General features: G+C 32.0%; 1 protein-coding gene across 5 annotated transcripts in view; it reads left to right on the top strand.

The window, feature by feature from the left end:
* LOC143253134 (uncharacterized) overlaps window positions 1-26,807 on the top strand; it is a 331,617-nt gene that overhangs the window by 136,702 nt on the left and 168,108 nt on the right. Inside the window, exon 1 of one of the 5 annotated variants that reach the window (XM_076506467.1) lies at window positions 1,525-1,733. The exons of 3 other annotated variants lie outside the window; for them this stretch is intronic. The gene's annotated coding sequence lies outside the window, so the exon portion shown is untranslated. Of the gene's footprint in view, window positions 1-1,524; window positions 1,734-5,258; window positions 5,827-26,807 lie in introns of those variants that run through there. One more of the 5 variants, XM_076506464.1, reaches the window with a different exon arrangement.

Genomic DNA, 26,807 nt, shown 5'->3' on the forward strand with positions numbered 1-26,807 from the left:
TCTTCCTTTACTTGGTTATGAATAGACTTTGGAATTTGCAGTGACAAAATAATAACAACATTTTAACGGCTCATCAGATGAAAAATTCTAGTTTCAAGAAAAAAAAGTTATTATGACTCGAGTTTTAAAGCAGTCACGGAAACTAAACAATAGCTTATGAAAGTCTTAGTTTTGTTAATTTCATTAAACTAACATTACAATTTAGTTACAGTTCTCATTTGAGCTTAACTTATTAACTTAAAATCCATTGAAGGCATCATAAGATTGGGAAATCGAATATTTTTTTATTTGTTGAGAATGATAAAAATGTTTTTCGTTTCAGTGAGCTTCACACATTGTTCATTATGTTTATTAAAATGAAATAATAAACTCATGTTTAATTTTCACTAGGTCTGTTGTCTGCTACTAGCAGGTCGCAAGAATTTAACTTCGTTTTTTATTGTCATTATTCAGATGCAGCTTAATGGAAACTATTAGAGACAAGACTAAACGCTCTTACGTTATGTGTAACAAGAAGCATGTTTTAATTAACTATGAACAGGCTATTGCAACATCATTTGTCATACAAGTATAACCCGCCTCCTGCCACATCCTCGTGTGGCTCGCACTAAGACAATAAACAAGCCTATCAGAAATAAGCATTTGTGTAATTTCGGTCACGTCTGTACTTCATTCACTCGACGTTTAGATTAAACACAAATAATAAATTTCAAAAAGAACTTATTTTGGACGTTGTTGTAGCTTTATGCTCTACTTTTGTACCCTGTTAAGATAGCGATAACTCTTTGGATTTACAACGCTAAAACCATTTATTCGATTCCTCTCGGTGGACACAGCAGATAGCCCGATAACGTGTATCTTTAATTCTATAAAATATTAATTAAAAATTAATTCCTCATTATCAAAAACACATTCCTCATTCAAAAACAAACATGTACAACATATTTTTTTATAAAAAACATGTTACTTAACGTAAAGTAATACCGTATTGTGCTCCAAGATTAGCAGTCTCAAAAGAATGCCATCAGAATGCGCGGTCTCGGAAGACAACCACGTTGTTTTTTTGTTACATGCAGTTTAGAAAGGTTGCCACTCTGGATGAACTTTTAAGTTCTAATAATAAGTAGCACGGTATGAAAGAGATATCTCAATCCTTGTATGAAAACAATACCCAACTATTTTGTGATTTAACTAAAATGTTATGTTTGTTTCAATATGAATGTTTTTCCTAATTTATCTTTAATCGTATTATAACATCACGTTAAAAATTTTAAACTAGATACGTTGAATTCAGCGTAATTAAAACTGTGGTTTATGGAAAAAATGAATTATTTAATTTAACACTTGACAGTTTCCACCACTTCATCGGCATCTGTCTATCTGATTCTCGTCCACTCGGATTGTGCGGTAGTAGTTTACTTACGTTTTCACGAATACTACGTTACTAACTGAACTAAACTTATGAAAGCTCTCCATTCTCAAGTTGCTTGATTTACTTTAAGGGCGATGCTTCTCACGTTTTATCGTTAGTTGACGTTTAATGTTTGTTGTGTTCCACCCCTAGTAAACTAGGAGTGGTTATGATAACACGCTAGAGTATTTTAAGAAGCCTAAACCTTTTGATATTATTCAATGGCAGTCATCAACAACGAGCAGCACGCGACTAAGCGTTGCCACTGTTCCGATAAAGTCACGCTCTGCATAAACGAACACCAAGCGGCTGAACACTACTGGTACGTTTTTAATATTACGTCAGCTTTATTAGTATGTGTAACACTATGTATAAGTTCGTATACTTCGATTAACTGTTGTCGTAACGGTACCAAGCTATAAGAGACTTTGCAATATGTCAAATATTTTCGCTTTATTTTGTACAATCTAGATAACGAGTTATTAATTTTTTAAAATATTTTCCAGTAATCTCCAGAAACTTTAAATATGGAAATTTTATTAAAATATTTACTGTTCAGTTAATGTGTGAATCAATTTATATGTGAAGGAAGTTTTCAATTCATGAAATTGAAAGTTTATAGAACTTGCAATAATAACATTTTGCATAACTATACTGTCCAAATATAAGATTTAAAATATTTAGTAACATAAAATTTGTCCATATATGGCTTATTTAAAGCATCATATTATTTAAGTTTAAAAAGGTAATATTTACACTGAAAACAAGCTACAAGATAATTTACCTTATAACATTATACCTGTGTTATAAAATATTGTCAGTTATTCCCTCTCGATCCATTTTTTATGGAAATCAGACATCTAATAATCAACAAATCAGCAAACTTTCGAAAATGAATATTTGATAAAAGTATATTTTTCTTCTTGACAATTAACGATATTCCACTCCTATCTGAAGTACCTTAATCATGGTTGTATGTTTAAAATCACAGTATTGATAAGGCCCGTAGTTATCGTTCGTCACTTTACTAAAACATATGACATGATCAGTATGTGGAAAGTATCCAGTACAAGTTCTATGTAGTTGAAATTCGGCAAGCATGCAGTCAAACATCTCTTCTTATGGAGTTGGGTATGCGTTTAAATGGTGACTCTCAAAGTCCAGATTTAGTGGGTGCTATTGACCAGCTGTCTGCTCTAGTTTAGCAGTTCAAAATTAGTGACGGCGAGTGCAGATAGCCCTTGAGTAACTATGCTTGAATATCCGAACATAAAAAACAACAGAAACAAATAAATAATATATACCATTAAAAGTACAATGCCATAGGTCTGTTCATTCGTTTTTATTTCTGTCCCTCCATACTTCCACTATTGTCACGTGCTTCACGTTCCTCTATAAAAATCCAGGCTAGCATGGTTACACATCCCTGCTCTATGGTGAAGCATAACTCATCTGTAAATTCTTTTGTTCCTTGCTCCCTAACATTATTACAAATAAGCTGTTTTGTATGATCTGAGAGTGGAATACACATAGATAGAACATTTTTACACATTTTGACCTTATGAAGTTCGTTTTTAACTGTAAGTTTTCATGCAGTGTCCAGTAGTTGTTTGACTGTATTGCGGATTATGGTCTTTTTGTCCAGATATCGGAGCTACTGTCCCTTCTCTTTGGAAGCGGTTTTACACTTTTAGAACAACATAGTGAATTCACAAGAATCTGTTGTGTTTGGCTATCTTTTGTTCATCACGTAGCTTTCCAGAAGAGTGAAGCATCAAAATTACGTATTTCAGATCTAGTAATAGCTTATGAATAATTAAAGTACGTTAAACACCGTGATTCACTTTTGTGAGAGATCTTATATTAAATGACGTGACAGATTGATTTTCATACCATTGAACTGAGAACATACATTAAAATTATAACAGTATGGCATTAGTTTTACATTGCTACACCTACGTTAATACATTTTGCGATAATCCTTTGTTTATTTTATTTTGACATTTATCCTTATTTTATTAAACAGATTCAGTTTTAATTATAAAGAACCTAATCTATAACCTCATCTTCCTTTCAATTGTTCACCTTTGACAAAATGATATATTTAACACACGTACCAATACGAAGTAGGTTTTTGTTAAGGCTTACCTAGATACTATACGTTACACATATGTAAATACAACATTGTGATATTTTACTTGTATACATATATGAAAATGATATAGATATCTTAAAACTTATATAAACCTGATGTTTAAAACCCATATGAAGATGACATATTTTTGTTAGAGAATTTATGAATATGAGAATATAGAAATATGATCTTTAGAATACGTATGAATGTCATATAGTATTTTTAAAACATGTACAAACATGTTAAGGTAGTTTGCAAGATTTTGTCACGAATATTCCGTAACTTATTCATGTCATTATATTGGCCTTTTTACTTTAGAAAAGGAAATAAATGTATCATTGAACATTTTTTTATATACTGTAAAATAATGAAATGTTACAAATAAAAAACATAGAGAAACTGTGAAACAAAACACGACAGTCAATATAACATCATTATTTGGTTCTTTTCCTTTTTCCAATGGATTGGATGTGATTTGTGTTCACTATTTTAAAAGTACGAACTTTTCTTGTCTCTTTACATAGGGGTTTCTTGTGACACACGAGCGAAACATGGTGCCTGCTTCATGAAATCACGTGTAATATTCCAAGTCTTTGCTGCACAGATTCATATATACTGTTTAACAGCGACTTAAGTACATCGTTTAAAGTACAATTTTGAGCTTAGTTTTCGAAACACAGAATAGTGTTTTGACATAAAAATTCACGTTCACTGTTAAGGATTCTTGCTAACCGTTTCTGTGCCGATATCCAAATTCTTAGTTCTTAAGTCGGCATAAATTTCGATTCCTGTCCCGCAGTGGACGGAATACAGATAGCTTGTTATGTTGATTATTACTAAGGTAACAATAGTAGTTTTTTAATACAGTGATCCACACATAAGTTTTACTTAGTGATAACCACGTGTTTCATATATAATATCTTGATCCACAATATTGTTTCATATCGTAATGTACTTAAAATTCTAAATGCAGAACTTACATATGTTGTTTATTTTTGTAAAGGGTTCCACTTACAGTTTTTGATCTGTCGATTCACGGCTGGTGATCGGTATTCAGTTTTACAGATGCAGTATTTGATAATATGGCCTATGGGTAATCTTTTGTGGAGAAATTTACAACCCAATTTATTGTTTCATACAAAAATAACACTAGTTTTTGAAAATAAAGGCGTGTGGGCCTATAACTAAAAAATCCGGTGTTTGATAGAAATAGTACAGGTAATCTATTTCGTAGCCTTACGTGTCACAACACAATGAAGCAATTTTAGAAACTTGAATAGACTGAGAGTGTAGTGTTTTGAAAGAGAAAGCACAGTAACATAATTTAAAATACTCTAGCACATTTTATAATTAAAGCGTCAGAGTTGAAATTTGTAATTGACGTAGTTTCAAGTCATAACTAATAACGTGATTGCGATCTTTACATATCACATTTTTAAGAGCTAACCTGCTATTCTTAACAGTTGTCTTAGTAAATTTCTTCCACGTTTTTGATAGGTTTACTTTTTACTGGTCACTTTTCGCAAAAACTGTCAACAAATGTTATTACATGCTAACTGTTAATTAGGAAGCAGCTTATTTTTAAGTATGTAAGGGGGGTAATCCCCCTTTACAGGATCTGCATGAACCACAGCTCGAGGCCGAGCTGTCAAAACATCTTCATCGTAAAATATAATGATTTATAGAAAGCGGGCTCACTCGGCGGGTCGGGCTGGATAGACAAGATAGCAGCTATGCAGCTTTCAGTTTTCTAAGGTACACCTGTAGCTAACCAGCGCAATTCTTGTCCAAGAAAACGGACCAGTGGCTCGGGCTATGGGTTCTTGGGTGCATGACGGGATACAGTAAAGTTGCAATGGCTGGCTACCTGATTCCCTTCGTGGTAACGCCCCACAACGATATATAATCCACTTCAAGACAGTTAGAATTCTAAATACGTCTGCTCTGCCGTCTCTATATATAAAGTATCGTATTGACTTATCTGAATAGATTTAGTGGTAACTAAACATTTCACGTTATGACTGTCTTTCGTTAAACGCGGCTTGCACGTAGGAACAATTTGACCTACCAACAACTGTTGTGTACACCCTGTGGTGGGACATGAGCAACAGCGGCGAGGAAAGATTTAGTTATCTTCAACCAAACCTCCTACACCTGACAGCGATACTAATGATTTGAGGGGATGTCTTTGGTGCATTAACACAGGGAAGAAAAGTTTGTGAAACGGATCTTCGTCAACAGATTGTATTTGCTGATACGTGGTTATAAATATGGATAGCAGGTATGAAAGTGGTGATTTAGTGAAATGTACAGAAAGAAATTTTAATTTACGAAAGGTTTAACCAGCAAACGCTTTAGGAATAGACATGAAGATATAGGTGCAGGACTGAAGTGTTTAGTTATTACATTCATTTTTAATTTGGCAATATCAATTTCTTTGGTAAAATAAGCACAGTATTAATGTGTTACTTACATCTATTTCTGGTGTTACATTATCATATCCATGAGTTGTTTACTGATCTTACTTAATTGTACTATGTTAAGGTGCTACATTTGTTATTGTTTGTTATTAAGCACAAAGCTACACAAAGGGCTATCTGTTACCACGGGTATCGAAACCCGGTTTCTAGCAGTATAAGTCCGTTATGCCACTGGGGAGGGGCAAGATACTTGTTCAGATTATTGTGTTTGATCTTTATGACATCGTATTGGGAGTATGAACCCTTGTGAAGAACATGTTGATTGTGTTTCACTATTGTGATAGTTAAATCGTTTCACTTACTCGGTTATACATTCAAAATTTCCATTTTTGTCTCTAATAATGTAAACATGTGACGTTCCATTCGTTTTTATAGCATTTACGTTTAGTACTTCAGTTTTTTATCTAGACATATACATTACATTTAGATCCGCTCCACTGCTGAAGCCACCGTTTCGAAACCTGGGTAAAGCATGAGGCTGTTATCGGTTTTCGTGTTTTCTTATAAATAGTTTAATTTCTCTTTTGTTACAAATAATTTTACAAATACTGTTTAAAATATGATTTGGGTAGAGGGTTATTCATGCCTCGTTTTAAATAGTTTAACAGACTACACTAAACTATCAACATCTGTGCTAACAGCCGAAACATAATGATATAGATCGGTGTAGTCCATTAAACTATTTAAAACGAGGCATGAATAACCCTCTACCCAAATCATATTTTGAAACTTTGCACTGTAATTACTGATTGTTACTATTGTATATAATAGCTATAACTAATACAGATAATTTTGCTATCAATACTTTGATGTAATATGTATGTGGGTTAAGTAATGCTTTAAAATCAAATTGAACAAATACACGAGTGTTTTTAGTTTTTTTTCCAGGGAACATCTAGGCAAGATGATCCCACTTTCTTCCAACAAGTACAGTTTTATCATAATTGTCATTTGTACATCATCTGGTAACACAGACGTGACTGCAGTCAAGGTACAGTTTAAATGGCTTATTTGAAATTGTTGAATGGCATCAACAAACAACTAATATAATTTTCGAACAATAGGTATGCACTACTTATGCTCATTCTAGCGCTTCTTAAACTGCAAATGTATCACGTGTAAACGACCTGAGTTATAAGATATACAGTCAATATTATATATTATGTAATTACTTATGATTTAATATGTTCCAGTTAAATCATTTACGTTTCTAAAATATGACGTATGACTTTATTTTTGCCACCTTTGACTGTGTTTTTAACTTGACTGTTTATGGAAAGAATTCCATTTCCATTAAATTATACTTGTATGAGATAAAGTGTGTATTATTAACATATGTGAGCAATGCTCTTGGTTTACACCAAGCGTTTTTCATCTACAAATTATAGTTTGTATACCTTAGTACTATTATTATACGGATTTCTTTCAGTTGTAATCATGGGTGCATATCAGTATCCTTCTCCGATTAACGTTGAGCTTTCTAAGTCGTAATCATAGGTCGCACATAAGCACCATTCTCTGGTTAATGCTGAGTTTTCTCACTTGTTATCATAAACTGGACATAAGTAACATTATTCATTTTATGCCGAGCTATCTAAATTGTAATCATAAGTTGCACATTAGTACGTTTCTTCGTATAACACTGAGCGTTTTAAATTATAAACGTAGTTTGCACATTACTATTCTTCTTTTAATTCTGAACTTTTTAAATTGTAGCCATAGATAGCGCATTAGTACCATTCTTTTTTTAATGCTGAACTTTCCCGGTTAGAATTTTAGATAGGTAGTTAGTACGATTGTCCTTTTAATGCTGAATTTTCCCAGTTATAATTAGGCTTCATATTAGTAGTGTTCTTCATATAATGTCGTGCTTTCTCAGTTATAGCCATTAGCTACTTATTAGCACTACTCCTGATTTAATATAGAATTTTCTCAGTTGTAACCATGGGTTACATATCAGTACCATTTCTGGTTTAATATCAATCTTTTTTTTAGGTAAAATCTTAAGCTGCACACCAGTGCCATTCTTGGGTTACGAAATTTCTCAGTTATAATTATGCTTTCCATACTATTATTATCTTTCATTTAATATCGAGTTTTCTTAGTTGTATATCCTGTATTATGCATCACCACTGTTTATACGAATCGATTTATTGTAATTTATGGTTCGTACTTTATTACCACATTATTCTTGATTTAAGCTAGGGCTCTTTCAATCTTATGTTGTGGTTGCTGTTTTATATTAACAAAATTCATATTTTAAGTCCAAACTAGCAAAGTTCTATTCAATAATGATGCTTATAATGAGCGCAAAATGTTGGATCCGTATTAACACATTCAGAAATCTACGCAACAATTACAGATGAGAAAATTGATACGACTATAAAATGAAAGTGTCTGGCATAAATAAGTTTCATAAATACTCTCGAATTAAAAAATTCCACAGTAAAGAATATTTCAGTTAAATCGTACACAGTTGACAATCTTATGATAAAAATTGATAAAACTTACAGACTACTGAATCTCATAGACTAGAGTAATCTCGATTAAACGTTACACACATACTCTGCTAAGTTTTGGATTAAGAACGATACTCGCTTATAACCCATTGTAAAATTACAAGTAGTTCTAAATGGGAAAAATGTGTATGCTTAAAACCGCTTCAAATAAGTTTCATATAATAAACTATATGTTTTCTCAAATGTACATCAAAGCATCATCACAGAAAACGAAGTTTATTTAATACAAATAAAATGTTTATCCCAGTGAAACTGGTGTAATTAACGCGCACAAAGAGTACAGAAAACGTAATAAGAATAAATGAATTCATTGTTAAAATAAAATAAGGCTGAAAACTTTACACGTACGAGTAGTTAGTTAATGAAACTTTTGTAAAGTGGAACGCGACTATTAACTCGGTATTTTCCCTATATGTATATAAAGGAACTAGTATATGCTGCCCTTCACGTACATATATTTTGCAGTCGATTCATTTAACTGTTAGTTTAATGCTTTGTTGTTTGTCAGTTACACATTGCTTCTTTCATCTCTATAACCCACTGTTTAATCAGATGGTATTCCTTAAGGGAGGTCGTTTAAAAGGAAATTTGCCCCGGCCTGATTTATATTGCTTTCTTTAGCTTTTATTTAGTTGTAGCCTATATAAAGAGTATGCATGCCATTGCATACTATACAATCAAGCAGGTACCACTAGAAAGGGACCTCCGGCGTGTTCCTGTTGCTAATATAAATATACAAGCGGGATCTTAGGCCTCACGTTCACTATAGAAGGTCACGTACGTGTCACAAACTTTCGTTTTTCTTGATATTTGCTACTGGTATTTACAACGAAAACAATGAGTGGCCGTAAAGAATCGGGCTTTTATAACGTGTCACTGACTATAAATTGTGCTGTCAAGACTGAACAGAACAAGCCCTACTTATCGTGCAAAGGTAATCGATCGTAGCCCTAGCGGCATTGCAAAGATTTATCGAAAAACATTCCTGGTTAGAAACAATTAACACAAGTAGATGACTTCACAGCAAAACTTTTCTTTATTTTCTTTATTCATCTGCAATCAAAACTAGGTCATTTACAATAACATGTCAGTGAAGAAAAAAATAATGCAAATTACTATTACATAAATATAACTTTTTGTAATGGTGTTCACGCTACATGACACCAACACCACAATTATTAAACCTGCAGAACAAAGTTTTAAACTAAAGGCAGTATCAGTAAAGACATAACTGTTTTTTTCATCGTAAAGCTAAACTATAGTTATCAACGTTATGCCTTCTGTGGAAAATTGAGCCCCGCATTATTATTAAAATCCATCAAACTTATCATTGAGTCATCAATGAACGTAAGGATGCGATAATTAAAACTGTAAACAAGTCGAAGAGAAACTCTTAAACAGCTTCCTTATCGTCATTCAAGTGCATCAACTGGTCTCGTGGTCAGATGCTTCAATTGGTTTCGTGATCAAATGCATTAACTAGTCTTGTGGTCAAGCGCATCAATTAGTTTAGTGATCAAATGCATTAACTGATCTCATAATCAAGTGCAGTAACTGGCTTCGTAATCAAATGCATCAATTTGTCTCTCGTGATCAAGTGTATCATTTGGTATCATGATCAAGTGCATCAGTTGATCTCGTGATCAAATGCATTAACTAGTCTCGTGATCAAGGGCATCAACTGGTTTCGTAATCAAATGCATCAGCTTGCCTCGTGATCAAATGAATTACTTGATCTCGTGATAAGGATGATAATTAGTGCCACAAGAGCTGTTACATTATTCCCTGAAAAGTAGCTGGAATAAAGCTTCCTTTAAATTCACACAGCAGCTATAGAAAATCAATAATAGCTTTCAGAAAAGGTGAAAATAAATACATTGTGAAAACGATTTGAGTGCATGTGTGCATGTCAATATAGTTTATATGTAGAAGTCTTTGGAAAAATCCAGCTTTGATGCTTGACTCCCTAGAGTAAGTACGTCAACAGTGAATCAGATATTTGTGTATTAATGGTCAAATTACACAGAGCTACAGCAAAATAAATATCAGGGTTAATAAGTTAGTTGTACAGTATATGATATAGAATATGTTAACGTTGGAAAACTCGCATCTACAGTGCACTGAATATCAACTTATTGACAGTTATATTGCATTTTTCTGTAATAAAAAATGCTAACGTATCAAAAGTTAAAGCGTTGCGTCTATAGTAAAATACATGTTAATGTCAACGCATTCTTTAACAGTTAAGGTATTCAAACACTAAACTAAACAAAAATAAGTAATTACAACATAAAAACAGTTTATGTAATCAATGATTCATCATTTTTTAGTCTTCACAGTAACTGCTGAGTGAAAATGATTGTACTAAGACTTTTTAATTTGATATTCTTAATTCAATAAAGCACTTTTAAGGTTTCAGCTCTTTCTTAGTTAAGTTATAAGAAGTGTTAGGCACGTTTAGAATCTGATAGGAACATAAGAATCGAGTTTTCATTGCTGTTGTTTGTTTTCTGTCACTGGCTCTGCATACCAGTAGCTTAGCTTTGATTACTTATAACAGTAAAATCTCATGTGCATTTCTTTAAAATATGTAACATAACTTCTCAGCAACTTTATTCAAACAAACGTGAATATTCACCACAATGGATCTTTCGGAGCGTAATGATCAAAGTAGCTTTGCGGGTAACACCAATCTACCTGGTTGTGGTGCAGGTAGCTAGCTATGTGTGTGAGGCTATAATGAAGCTAAGTCTATTCAGAGGATTTACAATAAGAGTTTCATTGGTGTTATTTTGTTTTTGTGTGTTTTTCCTACGATTTAAAGCTTATTCTCATGCACTAGATTACCGATTACACAAAAGTAAAGATGTGTGCTAAGTGTTAAAATAATTTGACAGTTTTATGTTTAAAAAAAATGATTAATATAATCATGCAGAACTCAATAACATCTTGAGAACATTAAGACATTTGAACAAGAAAACATATATTGTTTGTTTAAACTACGAACTCTTGATGAAAATATCTTTTAGGTTTCTCTCTGTTTCTTATAAATTTCATGATTATCAGCCGTATCGCAAGTGTGCAGTCTAACGTTGAGTAACGAACCACTATTGAGTCTGCTCCGTAAGATCGCTGAATTCGTGTTTTAATATTTAGAGATTAGTGTTAAGTTTAAATTTTATTACATAAAATCTATTAGTGTTTTACAGTTGACCTATTATCAAAATTAGCTATATATAAATTGCATATGGCTTTTTTTTTGCTTATGTTTTAAGCAGGTAGTAAAGATATTTATGCAAGTTTTGGATGTATTTGGAGAATTATCAAAATAAAAATCGCTAGCCGGTTATATATTAAAATAAGTTTATTGTTGGCACTCATTATAATAAATCAGGTGCGTAAATATAATGAGTCTGATTTACATAATTGGTTTACTTTTGCATTAGACAAGGCAGTGAATAAAGGTTTTCTTTGCATCTAAAATGTTGAGCGATAGATATAAGATGATGATCTTTTTCTGTAAACTCTTTGCCGTCATTAATCTTTTTAAGGTTCCGTTTAACCTTTGTGTTAGTTTATTGTGAGACTTTCGACTTTTAAACAACAGCTCACAGGTGTACAGAAGAGGTAAGCCCTTTCTAAACACTATTGTTTGTCGGAGAATGATGGATGGTTATAACACAGTGAAGTCAATAGATGTTAGCAGATGGAGAGCGTGTAACAAACGCTGGTTTCATAAAAAGAATATTGGTTCGTCACAAAACCTTCCTGTGTTCGAACTGCATACTATCAATGTAGGGTACGAACATATGTAATTTATTTGTATTTCATTACATGCACAACTAATGTACATTAACATACGTAGCTAGTAAATCACACTAATGACGGTGAATCTTTTGTTTATTACATCTTCAGCAGCCGGAATAATGAAACGTCTGAATGCTGGAAATCACAAGGAAGCTTAGAAGAAAATGGATGTACGATGTAGAAAGTGACTTATAGTGTAATAGGATAAACCTCAGACAAGAATATTGTCACTGATGATTAAATGAGCCTCTAAGAAGAAAGTGAGTCTGTACCAGTGGGCACTTTAGAGAACCCACACAGAAAATGATAGGTCTGTACAAGATAAAGTGCTATTTAAAAGCAAACAACATAGTGGCGAGTTTGTTTTTTACATATACTCTACTAAGCGCTAAACGGAAGAACACGATATAGAACATTGGTCCTTATCTGTTTTCTTATTAGGCAGTAAGATGACTGGCACAGAACATGAACTTTTTAAAGATACTTCATTATGCGTTAAGAGTAACTACACAGAAATGAGAGTAGAATTTTTACAGATATCTTATTAAGCGTTCAAAAAAACAAAACACTACAGAAGGAGGACTTTAACATATGTTTTAGTAATTCTTCATTAGAATTTCAAAAAGTAAAGTAAAGATAAGACAATTAATTTCCACACTACATCGGAGTAGTATCTCAGAGAAAAGGAACTTTGAATTTTCTCTTAATGTTTGTACAGCCAAAGCCTTAATTTAGTACACAAACACACACACACACACACACACATATATATATACAGCCGTAAATTTAACTTTTTTAATTATATAAATACTTACTCGTTAAAGGTTTAGTTATTACACTGATAGCTAAATATTAATAATTTGTTTTATCTACAAAGTGTACCTTTGTAGCTTGTTTCATCGCATATACAGTTGTATCTTTATATTTTGTTTTATTACATGCAGAGCTAGCTATCTGATTTAAGCTTATTTTACTACTTGCAGGGACACTTTAAAAGCTTGTTTTAAATAGATCCCTTTAGAATTGCTGAAAAAAATTCATAAAAAATGTTGTGTTATTAAATTGACGATTAGAGATTTTAGGTTTGTTTTACCACGAACAGCTATTCTTTAAATGTTTATTTTAATACCTTAAAACACATGCATTTACAGCTTATTTTACTGTGAAGACAGTTTTACCTTTAAAGTTGTTTTATTACTCTTAATTTTTTTTATATTTAACTTAACCTTCACAGATTGAATTATTATGTATATCTTATACATAGTCAGATATGCCTTTACTCTAGCTCTATTACGTAAACAGCTGCCCTCATTAAGCAGTATTTCATTACCTGAACAGCTATAAGTTAACTGTTTCTTTTATTAATAATAAGCTATAGTTTTAAAGTATAAAGACATTTATATGCTTAAGATTTATTTTGTCACGTATAAAGATATATTTGTTATTGCGTAAAAATTCTTACATTCAAAGTTTATTTTATTACATAGACATATATATCTCCATAATTTGTTTTATTACATAAACTTATATGCTTTTAAATTTTGTTTTATTGATTAGACAACTACACTTAATCAGTTTAATCTATTAGATAGACAGTTACAGAGGTTAAGTACATTATATTAAAACGATTTGGGAACCTAACCATATCCTTACAGTTCATGACGTCATGTTGGTCCATGCTGTGTTTGACGACCGTAAATTTTGACAATAGATTTGCAGCACAGTCTTCGTTGGAAAAGTCTCGTAATTCTGTCATGTCCCAAGCACATTATCTCTCCATACCGTTTCCATAATCCATCTTGTGAATGAAGACGACAGCTTTCCTCACCCATTTTAACAGTCCCATCTCACAGAAAACCATAGGTGGTTTGATCGATATGTGTTAGTATGGAATAGCGTGAATATAAGTTTTATTTTACATCTGCCTGAGGTATGGTACCACTTATGAAATATTTCGTCGAAGTAAGTTATGTACATGTAATTTGTGTCGCTTTTTCAGATGGAAATCCTTAGTTATGTTGCATATAGTTGTTTGGGACACATGGAAGACTTTTGCACTGTTTGTTTTTGAATTTCGCACAAAGCTACGCGAGGGCTATGTGCGCTAGCCGTCCCTAATTTAGCAGAGTAAGACTAGAGGGAAGGCAGCTAGTCATCATCACCTACCGCCAACTCTTGGGCTAGTCTTTTACCAACGAATAGTGGGATTGACCGTCACATTATAACTCCCCCACGGCTGAAAGGGCGATCATGTTTGGTGCCACCGGGATTCGAACCCGCGACCCTCAGATTACGAGTCGAATGCCGGGCCCATTTTGCAGTGACCTTTGTGTTAGTAGTAGATTTTTTACCTATTATAAGTCAGAACACTTTGCTTATCATCTTAGGGGAAGGAACGACTTGTTCTAGGCCTCTATCTGAGTGGTCCTTATTTCTTAAGTTGATCCATAATCATCTGCTTTCCAATACTATTAATTAAATACAATGGATTCCTTGGGAAATATGAATCCCCGACCATAACACATCTTTATGGCTTGAGTCCATGAATATTTTGCACATAGTATTTTCGAAAGCGATCATTTTTCTGTTATATCACGTAAAAAACGCTACGACAATGTCAAAATGCAGCCCTGACACATTCTGTCCCACCGCGACTTTATATCAGCAGTGATTATTACATAATTTGCAGATTTGGATATTCAAAATCATTTTCATATAAGATACTCAATCATCTATACTAATTAAAGTTCGTTTTTACATAATTTATAGTTCGTTTTAATACAGTTAAGCATTTTTGTCATCACAGGTTTAGTTTTAAATATTTTTCTATAACATAGACAATTATAATTTAAAGTTCGCTTATCTCATAGCTAATTTTACCTTTGATTTTTTGTCTTCTTGTATAAACAGCTGTATCTTCAAAGTTTGCTTCATAACTTAGTTGCTTCTAAAACTTAACTAAATGTATATCAACATTTATCTTATGAATAATCAATTGTAACCCTTTATGCAACGTTTTAAAAATAAAGTTACGACTGTAATCATTCTTTTATTGCTTAAAAAACTATAAATCAAAGTACACTTTATTGCAAGAACAGTCTTACAATTAAAGTTTATTAAATCCAAGGTTACATTTTATATGTGTGTGGATAGTTATCCTTTTAATATTCTTTAATATGTTATTTACAGAGCTATTCATTCATATACTACTATATAATGAAGTTCAGTTTGAACTTATGTTTCAAATAAGTTTTCATGCTAGAGCGTACAAGACAACAGTCGTATCATCCTTAAATTGAACATGTTTTAAAGTTCATTCAAAACACGGTTATTTTCCAGGAACTTCAGTAAATTACTTTCTAAGCTCTACACCAATTCGCTTTAGGGGCAAACAACAAGAATCATATGGAAACATAAAGAAGTTGGTGAACTGCGATAAAATATTCTGAACCCAGGTTGGCCTGGTTAGACTTGTTCTTAGAATAAATGCTTTACACTATCTTATCTGGAAATAAATGACCCCTATAGGGTTTCCATGATGCAACACACTGAGGCGCTGATATCGTTCAACGTATATAGAAAGTTTAATATATGTCGAAAGAATATGCCATGACTGCTGTTAGTTAACTGTATTTAATTCATTTGAAACAATGACAATATTTTTCGTAACATGGCAACTACATTTCCTTCTCATTCTTGTGTTAACGTAATACCAACCAGACACCTGACGAAGGGCAAGTAGCTGAAACGTTGCTTTAAACTAGCTATATTGATTTTTCTGACACGTGTTTTTTTCTTGGCAGTGCGTTGGTTTGTGTTTAATGTCGGTATTCTATCCTTCCTAAAAACTTTGAGTAAAAGAGAAAAAATCAGGTGTTTTCTGAAACTAGAAGTTCTATTAGCCTTAAGTTGGTTCTAAACTACGAAACTTTATAATTTTTCCAGTTTATCATACTTATATTATATTGTTTTAAGTTCACTTGGAAAAAATTAGACTGTGGTTAAAAGACATTACAGCTTCTTGACATCAACCAGTGAACCTCTCACCATATTTAGACTGTGGTTAAAAGACATTACAGCTTCTTGACATCAACCAGTGAACCTCTCACCATATTTAGACTGTGGTTAAAAGACATTACAGCTTCTTGACATCAACCAGTGAACCTCTCACCATATTCTGCACTAAAATATATAACTGATACAAGCTGTAATAATTATTTTTCTTGAATTTGTGATATTTGTATCTATAGCTGAATATCTACTATGTAATTTAAAAATGTTTTTTTCTTACATTATAGTGTTTCACGTGACAAAAACAAACAAAGTTAATTATCTTAGTGAACTCATAACTGGTGATTTAAAGTAGTTCCATTTCGTTACTTTAATTTTTTTTTCTTTTCCTGGTATCACTCGCTGACGATTAGCATTAGTGGTGCTGACGGTTACAGCAATAAGTAAGTAAAACGTTGTTCCCACATGAACAAACGTGTAGTTCTCAATAAAGCGTAAAAAAAGCTGTCATTTTTTTCTGTTGTTCGACCATCAAGACTCTACCATATTAAATATTTTATCTTTGAAATGCTAGAAAACATTTATGCTTCGTTATAAAATTCACAAAAATGTTAAACCTCATTATATCAAGTGTTGTGTTTAACTTTAACACATTATCATTTAGTTTTATCTATTTGTTTTGATGCAATATGTCATTACCACTATTACCATTAACGTTAACATATTATAATATAGTTTTATCTGTTTGTTTTGATTCAATATGCCATTACCATTATCACCATTAACGATAACATATTATAATATAGTTTTATCTGTTTGTTTTGATGCAATATGACATTACCATTAACGTTAACATATTATAATTTAGTTTTATCTGTTTGTTTTGATGCAATATGCCATTACCATTATTACCATTAACGTTAACATATTATAATATAGTTTTATCTGTTTGTTTTGATTCAATATGCCATTATCATTATTACCATTAACGATAACATATTATAATATAGTTTTATCTGTTTGTTTTGATGCAATATACCATTATCATTATTACCATTAACGTTAACATATTATAATTTAGTTTTATCTGTTTGTTTTGATGCAATATGCCATTACCATTATTACCATTAACGATAACATATTATAATATAGTTTTATCTGTTTGTTTTGATGCAATATGCCATTACCATTATTACCATTAATGTTAACATATTATAATATAGTTTTATTTGTTTGTTTTGATGCAATATGCCCTTACCATTATTACCATTAATTAATATATTATAATATAGTTTTATCTGTTTGTTTTGATGCAATATGCCATTACCACTAACGTTAACATATTATAATTTAGTTTTATCTGTTTGTTTTGATGCAATATGCCATTACCATTATTACCATTAACGTTAACATATTATAATATAGTTTTATCTGTTTGTTTTGATGCAATATGCCATTACCATTATTACCATTAACGTTAACATATTATAATATAGTTTTATCTGTTTGTTTTGATGCAATATGCCATTACCATTAACGTTAACATATTATAATATAGTTTTATCTGTTTGTTTTGATGCAATATGCCATTACCATTATTACCATTAACGTTAACATATTATAATATAGTTTTATCTGTTTGTTTTGATGCAATATGCCATTACCATTAACGTTAACATATTATAATATAGTTTTATTTGTTTGTTTTGATGTAATATGCCATTACCATTATTACCATTAACGTTAACATATTATAATATAGTTTTATCTATTTGTTTTGATGCAATATGCCATTACCATTATTACCATTAACGTTAACATATTATAATATAGTTTTATCTGTTTGTTTTGATGCAATATGCCATTACCATTATTACCATTAACGTTAACATATTATAATATAGTTTTATATGTTTGTTTTGAGATGCAATATGCCACTTTAGAATTTTTGTAGGAGATTGTTCTTTTAATTTCTCTTTTTTAATAAACGCCAACAGGCCTTAAATTAAGTTTTTATATAGTATTATTGAATGTTATTGGTTGGGCGTTTCTTAAAATTTCTTAATTCTTTACTTGACCTCATTGACGTAAAATAAGGTTCTGATAGACAGATTTTCATTATAAACTGCCTTTATCTAGATGGGTATATCAAGGAAAGGAAACAAGAAATACGTAGACAGAGTTAAAAATCTATTTACTATTGATAAGATAAAATTGGACTGGGTGGAGGTAAAGTAGACAATAGTAATAAACGCTGCACTCAAACTGTAAATGTATCATTCTATATAACCAAAGATTATTTAACATACCTACTGTATCGATCTTCGTGGACAATTATCTCAAGTATATACAAGTTTAGCAAATTAAATATGCAGAAATAAAATACTAATTAATAAGGTTTTCACGTGTTCCAGAGTATGAATAGTTTTTTTTTTTTAAATTATCATTCAGGGGGTGTTTAAGACATGAATATACTTTGTGTCAGACGTTTGTTAAGATAAACGTATATTTCAACACACAGCCATATAGTGATCCAGGTGTAGTAATTATGAATATTCTATTGTATAAACACCTGTTAAGAAAGTATTCCAGACGCACCAAGAATTAATATCCACTACTATAAACTCTTGTTAAAAACGTAATCTTGGTGTTTCAAGCATTAATATTCACCGTTATAAACATCTCTTTAGGACGTAATCCAGGTATTACAACCATAAGCAAGAGGTATCGTAGAAAATTATTCAATAAGCAATCACAGAAGTCTGTCATAAAGATGCATCTTTGATAAATGTACTCTTGATGAACCAATCAGGATCACGCAGTGTTACGCGATAATCATCAGGGAAACGAACTAAGCATACCTTATAGAAACGTGATTCGCGGATAACCGTGAAGCCGTAGGAACTTGGAACATATTTTACCAACATTTTAGGCCCATAAGAATAAACACCTGGTACAAACATTATGATTGAGTGAAGAAAACTAAAGAGAACGATTTAAATATTGCAGCTGCGCGACGGATTAATTGAGATTATGCTTCCAAACACGTGACAGTTTGTTAGTTCTTCTGGCAAAAATAGTTTGTATCTTATTTCTGAATATTCATTTAAAACTTAACAAGAAAATAAAGTCTTTACTTAATATGAGTATCGATAAGTAAGAACCAGACTACATTTGGTAAAAGTAGGCCAAAGATAAAAAACACAAATAACATTTATTTTTCACTCTTTGATATTGTTTCTAATAGGTGTTTTGTCGCATTGAATGTTTGTAAGTTCTGAAAACAATACAAACCTGTACTCTATTAACATATATAAAAAAGTCCATTTCACGTATGACTTAACTAATATCTACTGATACGATACTAGCTATTAGAATGTTAACTTTTATACTAGACGTCAAATAGTGGAACATTTTTACCGGTCACCCGTTGGAACAGCGATAAGTCTTCGTATTCACAACGCTAAAATCAAGGGTTTGATACCACTCGGAGGACTCAGCAGATAGCCCAGTGTGGCTTTGGTATAAGAAAGCACACATACATACATATTTTGCTGTTTCTTTCTTTATCATAAAGCTGGATTGCGAAACGACTTGCTTCTAAAATGCCGTAATTTCACAAATATCTTGCATTACTTAAAGACGTGTAAAATGCACTATTTGCCAGTCTTCAGTTGTTTTGGAATTTCGCACAAAGCTACTCGAGGGCTATCTGTGCTAGCCATCCCTAATTTTGCAGTGTAAGACTAGAGGGAAGGCAGCTAGTCATCACCACCCACCGCCAACTCTTGGGCTACTCTTTTACCAACGAATAGTGGGATTGACCGTAACATTATACACCCCACGGCTGGGAGGGCGAGCATGTTTAGCGCGACGCGGGCGCGAACCCGCGCCCCTCGGATTACGAGTTGCACGCCTTACGCGCTTAGCCATGCCAGGCCACCAGTCTTCAGAACTTAATAAAAGTTAGTTATTGGTTATATTGAAAGAAGCCTTCAACTATCATAAAATAGAAGTTGTCGAAGGCATTACATATTCATCGCTTTCTTCTTTATTCAAATAATTTTAATTACCTGTTTATGGTTTGGTTTGGTTTGGTTTTTGAATTGCGCGCAAAGCTACACGAGGGCTACCTGCACTAGCCGTCCGTAATTTAGCAGTGTAAGACTGGAGGGAAGGCAGGTAGTCATCATCACCCACCTCCAACTCTTGTCCCACTCTTTTACCAACGAATAGTGGGATGGACCGTCACAATATAACACCCCCACGGGCAAGCATGTATAATGTGATAGGGATTCGAACCTGCGACTCTCGGATTACGAGTTGAGTGCCTGTTTATAAACTTATGTATTTGTACGTTGTACACATTTTTCTATTTATCTTTATATCTATAGGTTAATAATTGTTCTGTATATTTTAATGAACTATTTAGTTTATTTTGAGCTCTGTTATTAAATCAACAAACAAAAATGTTTAGAAAACTTTAGATGACTATAATAATGAATGTGCATTCCTATTTCCGGTCTAATTGCTTCTAGTATCTAAGACCCTTTTTTCAGTGGCACAACGGGATATCTGCGAACTTACAACGCTAGAAACCAGGTTTCGATACCTATGGTTGGCAGAGTATGTGCTAGCCCATTGTGTACTTTGTGGATAACTACAAAGAAACAAATCGAATATTTAATATACTTATAAACTTACCAAAAGTCCTTCACTCTAGCAAGAAATGTGTATGCATATCATAAAAATATAGACGTTCACTAACAAAATAAACCAATATATGTTTGGTTCATCCCAATCATAGGAGTTAAAGACATCGCAGCCATGAAGGTCTTCTTGTCAGTATGATGAGTATAGATTTCCTAAATAATCCTAGTTTCAAACTTATGTCAAGAAAAACATAAGAAGACTTAGCTAATGAGCGTCTCATAATGAGGAGATAGTTTATAAAAGAGAGTGTTAAACATAGTTATGTAGTTTTTAAAATAAGACATTTTATATTTAGAGTTATAACCTCTCTTAAATTTTCGGGTAAGCCCTCTTTTTAACTAAAGTGTGCAGTTAGCTATATTTTCAGTCTATTTATATTACAGCCAAGTTTCAAACAAACAAAATTACAGAATTAAAACTATAGAGTTTTGGTTTTGTAACGTTAAACACGTCATTACATATTAAGGTTTATGGAGCAAAGAATGCGTGTAAGTTTCTTATTCCATACGTAGATGGATGAATAATAGATCAACTTAGATTAATGATCTCAGTTTTTGGGTGGATAGATAGATCAACTCAGATTAATGATCCCAGTAGCATGAATAAATAGATCAACTCAGATTAACGGTTCCACTAGGATGAATAAATAGATCAACTCCTATTAATGATCTCAGTAGATGGATAAATAAAGATCAACTGATATTAATGATCCCAGTAGATGTATGAATAAATATATCAACTCATATTAATGATCCCAGTAGAAGGATGAATAAATAGATAAATTCAGATTAATGATCTCAAGGTTTACACTTGATGCTTCAATAGTTATCCATCATTATCAACAGAATTAAAGACCTGTTGTACACAAAGAATTTTAACATAGCCTTGAGACTGTAATAATGGGTGGCACCCTAGCCAGAGTGGCCTGGAGCAAGGTTCTCACACGAAGCTGCGCTATGTCTCCGTGATGTGGAAAACGTGTTTAAAATTACTGCTAACACTATGCTACTGCTACAATTGCTAGCTACAATTGTATGTATTTCTAGCCTTGAATGGCTGTGATTATTATTTTTCAGCTTTGGTTGGTTATTAGTCATTTAGAATGACTATATGTCTTAGCCTTGTGCAATTATTAAATATTCAGCTTTCACCGCGTGTAATTACTAATTATTAAGCATGACTAATTATAATTATTATCCTTTTGACTTGAGTTCTCATTATCATAAGAGCTTTAGCTTTGGGGTTAAAAATGGAAAATGTTTATGCTTTGATTGTTAGAAATATTTTATTTCCAGCTTGTTGTTAGCTCGTTGTCTTCTACTTCTATCATGAAGAATTATTGCTGGTTTTCAACTTCCAGTGCTTACACTTACCAACTTTATAAATTTAACTGTACAGTTGACCTAAATTTACTGTTAATGGTTTTTATTATGCGAATCTTTTTAGATGTTAATATTTATGATAGGTAGTTTTTCCAGACATTACTGTTTACTGTTCTCGTGTTTCTATGTCTGTTTTTGTGAGGTAGCTTATATGTGATAGGTTTCAGATATAACTGTTTTTAAAATACTTAGCTTTCTAAATACAGTTCATTATGATAGTTAATTTTGTAAGCATGATTATTTGTAACTGATAGCTTTCAAAGCATGACTATTTATTACAGGCTTCTTTGTAAACATAGCTGTTTATTACAGGTATCTTTGTAGAGATCGTTGTTTATTATTAGTAGCGTTTTAGAGATGGCTGTTTATTATAAGTAACTTAGTAGACACAGCTATTTATGAATAGTAGTTTTGTAGACATGGCTGTTTATAATTATTAGCTGTATAGACATGGCTGTTTATGATAGGTATCTATATATATATGTATGTATAGTTGTTTATGATTAGTAGCTTTCATAAACGTAACATATCTTTCTTTCCCAAACCATAAGATTTTCCAGGTTTGTCTAAAAACAGTTACGTTTTTCCTTCTTTTATTTTTGATAGTTACAAAAATACTTTATCCAAAACTATCTTAATAGATATTGTTGTTATTTGTATTAAAATAAGAATAATTATTCTATGCAATGTTAGATGGTGGTCATATTTAGATCCATCTTAATATACCTGTAAATCTGTAATTAAATAAAAATAAAAATAATTAAGACGAATCATCAGATAAGAAACTTTTTGTAAAACACTTTTAGAAAATATCTTAAGTTATTATGTCTTAGGAATGACTTTTTCATAACATAATTTGGTGAAACTACATCTTGATCTATGTTGTCAGCTTACACTGATGAAAAGTGACGATAATGTGACACTTTTGTAACAAAACGTTGGGATTCTTTGGTGAGGACTGAAATCCGCCAGTAGATTACTGACGGAATTATAAAGAGAAACAATATATTTCAAAAAATTGGTTTCATACATTCTTGACTCATAAAAAGTAGTAACGAAACATAACATTCACAAAAGTTCCATTTTGTGTCGTAAATCATATGTTAAAGGCGTTTACTGAATTTTAACACTGCGGGTGTATTGATTTATAGCCCTGCACTAATATATCATTCCAGGAAAATTTTAGAAGATGAAGAGGCTTAGCACTTTACAAAGGGAAAAAACAAAACTTTCATCTACAATTTTTTTAATAACGTTTTGTTTCCAGGCTACTTACTAAATATAGACCTCTTTACACAAGTCCACTATAACACTTTTATTGTGTAGCAGAACTGATTTGAGGTAAATCAATGATTTTGAAGTAACATGGTTATTTCAAGGTAAATCAATGACTAGCATAACACATGCGTATATCAAGCTGAAACTCTTGAATAACACCTATTAAAACTAGTAGTCATCGTTCCTTTTCTCTGATCGCTGCCTTTCGTTTTCTTTGTTTAATTAAACTCTCACCAAAAAATTCAAGAAACTCTCTTATCAAAATAACAGAACTTTTTTTTATTATCTTCTTCTGTATATGTCTTGGACCACTTGTTTTATTTCTACAATGAAACTGTACATTTGGCATCACATGTGAAGCCATCTTTAACTACTTTTATTGTCTACCGATGACGACAATTTAAAAATCTTATGTTTCCTCCTACAAATAAGCTTTTGAAAATTGTAAAAACTTTAAACTGACTCTCTTTATTAGTAAAATAAATTTCTAGAATAGCTGCTCCTTCTAGTACAGGTGGCCTACTGTGTAGCAAATAAACTTTACAGGATAAACAAATTTAAACTATAGCTGTTTATATATCGAAGTTACAAATGATTGTACTCAGACAATTAAAGTAATAATCTTTACAAGATAAGCAAACTTAAAGCATAGTAGCGAGAACTGAGGAAAATTGAACTGGTGTTCTTTACAGGACAGAAAAACCTAAAGTATAGTAGCGTGCCGTGAGAAAATTAAACTGTTGTTCTATACAGAACACACAACATAAAGTAGAACAGTGTGTATTGGGAATATTAAGTTAGTATTCTATACAGGACATACAACCTAAACTATAGCCACTTGTACTAAAAAGATTAAACTGTTGCTTTTTACCGGACAAACAAATCTAAACCACATCCGCTTGTACTGGGAAGATTAAACTAGTGCTCTTCACATGAAAACCAAAGCTAAGTTAGAGTAAGTTACCCTAAACTATTAGCTTGGCTTTCTTTACACGGCGAATAAATCTAATGTAAAGCCGCTTGTACTGGACATATGCTGTTGTTTTGTACAGGACAAATGAACCTAAACTAGAGTCTCTGTACTTGAAACATTAAACTGATATTGTTTATAGGAGAAACAAACTTAAATTAAAGTTACCAGTACTGGAAATTTGCTCTCTATCAGACAAGGAAAGTTAAGCTACCTCTTCTGCTTAGATAACAATATTCAAATATGTCTTATATTGCAAAACTAAGTCTATACTTGTTGTTGCAAACCATTAGGCATATAAGTGTAAAGTAACATTTTCTTAAGTCCTTCCGTTAAGTACAAAGTATTGCCTTTTGGTGGTCTAAAATTGCCTATCAAACAATAGAATACACGTTATACTCTTCTACTTGGTACATGAGTTTATATCAGGCTTTTTTATTTAACATACTAACAACGTACTTCGTTCTTTTGACAATTTGAGTGTAAACTATCGGTCCTATTAATTAGTGCACAAGAATATTCTACTTCGTTCAATTGAACACATAAGATTATGTAGTTTTGTAGTGAATCAATACATTTCCTCTATCAAACATGTATGCTCAAAACTATTATTTTCTCTAGAATATAAAGTTTTAATCGAATCCTTTTTTTAAGTGTAAAAGTTTAAAGTAAGTATTCATATCAAACACTGATGTATAAAACAGTCTCTTCAATCAAATGAAAAAACCAAACGATTCTTATATTACGTATACAGTAATATTAGATGTACTTTCGGAGGGTCTGCAAAAGTATACTCTTTCAATAGTAGATAAAACCAAAATTAAGAGTAATAAATATTTTATTTCTTGCTTTTCAAGTTTACATGTTATGCTGTGTTAAGAGTTACAGACTGCATAATTATTCTCGTGATTCACAGCATGTGCACGATTTACTGACGTTACGGCAGTACAAATTGTAATAAGCGCTCTTTATGTGACGTTTCTTTTAGTGTCTACTGACTGATTAACAGACAACACACCACTTTATTGTTGTGCGGCTGGTTAAAGTAGGTGATTTCTGCAAACGGCCTACGGCCCTCTTTCAGTAAAATAAACTAATTTTCCGTATTAATATTACGTGACCAAACATTTTCAACATTGACAATTAAATCTAATATCTTCAACCAAATATAGAAGTATAAATAAGTCCTATCGATGAAGTCTCTGTTAAGAACAAAATATATTAGCCCTTTATATATAAAATGCAGAAGTCTCAGCTATTTTTTTCTAGAAAAGAAGCCTAAATTTGCTTCTTCTATCAAGTAGAACAGGCTAGATCGAGCATAAGTTTCAAAGTTGTCCCTTATACGAAGTACAAAAGTTAAAATCATTCCCTTTTAAGAGAACGCAAATTTAAAGACTCTTAAAGTATATGATAATATTTTTTTATGAAAGCTAAAGGTATAAAGGTTACGTTGAGTTAAAACGCAATGACAGAGTCACTGTCTACAACAATTGAGACAGTAACTTTTTCAGTGAAATCAGTAGCAGACATAATTTAATTGCTGTTTCTTCTCTTAATTCTATGTATCATGGTGTGTGTGTGTGCCCAAAGCGTACATACATGTGTTGGTACGTATGTCTGAGTTCCTGCACGTAGGCCAGAGGTTTCGAGGTTCAATGATCTTATGCTAGCCCAACCACATATTTCGATGACATACGACAGACACGTGCTCGGAGAAAATAAGTTCCACAAGGCGTGATTAAATTATCGCCGATGGTATATTTTTAGTGGTAAAATAACGTATTAGAATGTTTATATTAGTTTCTTCTGGTTATATCATTGTTTATAAATATTGCGACAGAAAGTAAGAAATCAGAAAAGTTATATCTAACGAAGGTGAAATACAAAGTAATAGCTGAACCGTTTTGTGCATCATGAACTTGAAGTACAGAAGAAAGTTTGATTTTATACGCTAAAGATAAAGTACAGAGTAAACTTTAAACTATGCATACTGAAATATATATATATATACAAAGTAAGCTGGAAAATAAATAAATAATATTGTTTTATTAACCCTTACCGTAATTCTACATTGAAAATAATGTATCTTGTATGACCCG

The sequence above is a fragment of the Tachypleus tridentatus genome, chromosome 6 (genome assembly GCF_004210375.1).
Source record: "Tachypleus tridentatus isolate NWPU-2018 chromosome 6, ASM421037v1, whole genome shotgun sequence".
Classification (NCBI taxonomy): Eukaryota; Metazoa; Arthropoda; class Merostomata; order Xiphosura; family Limulidae; genus Tachypleus; species Tachypleus tridentatus.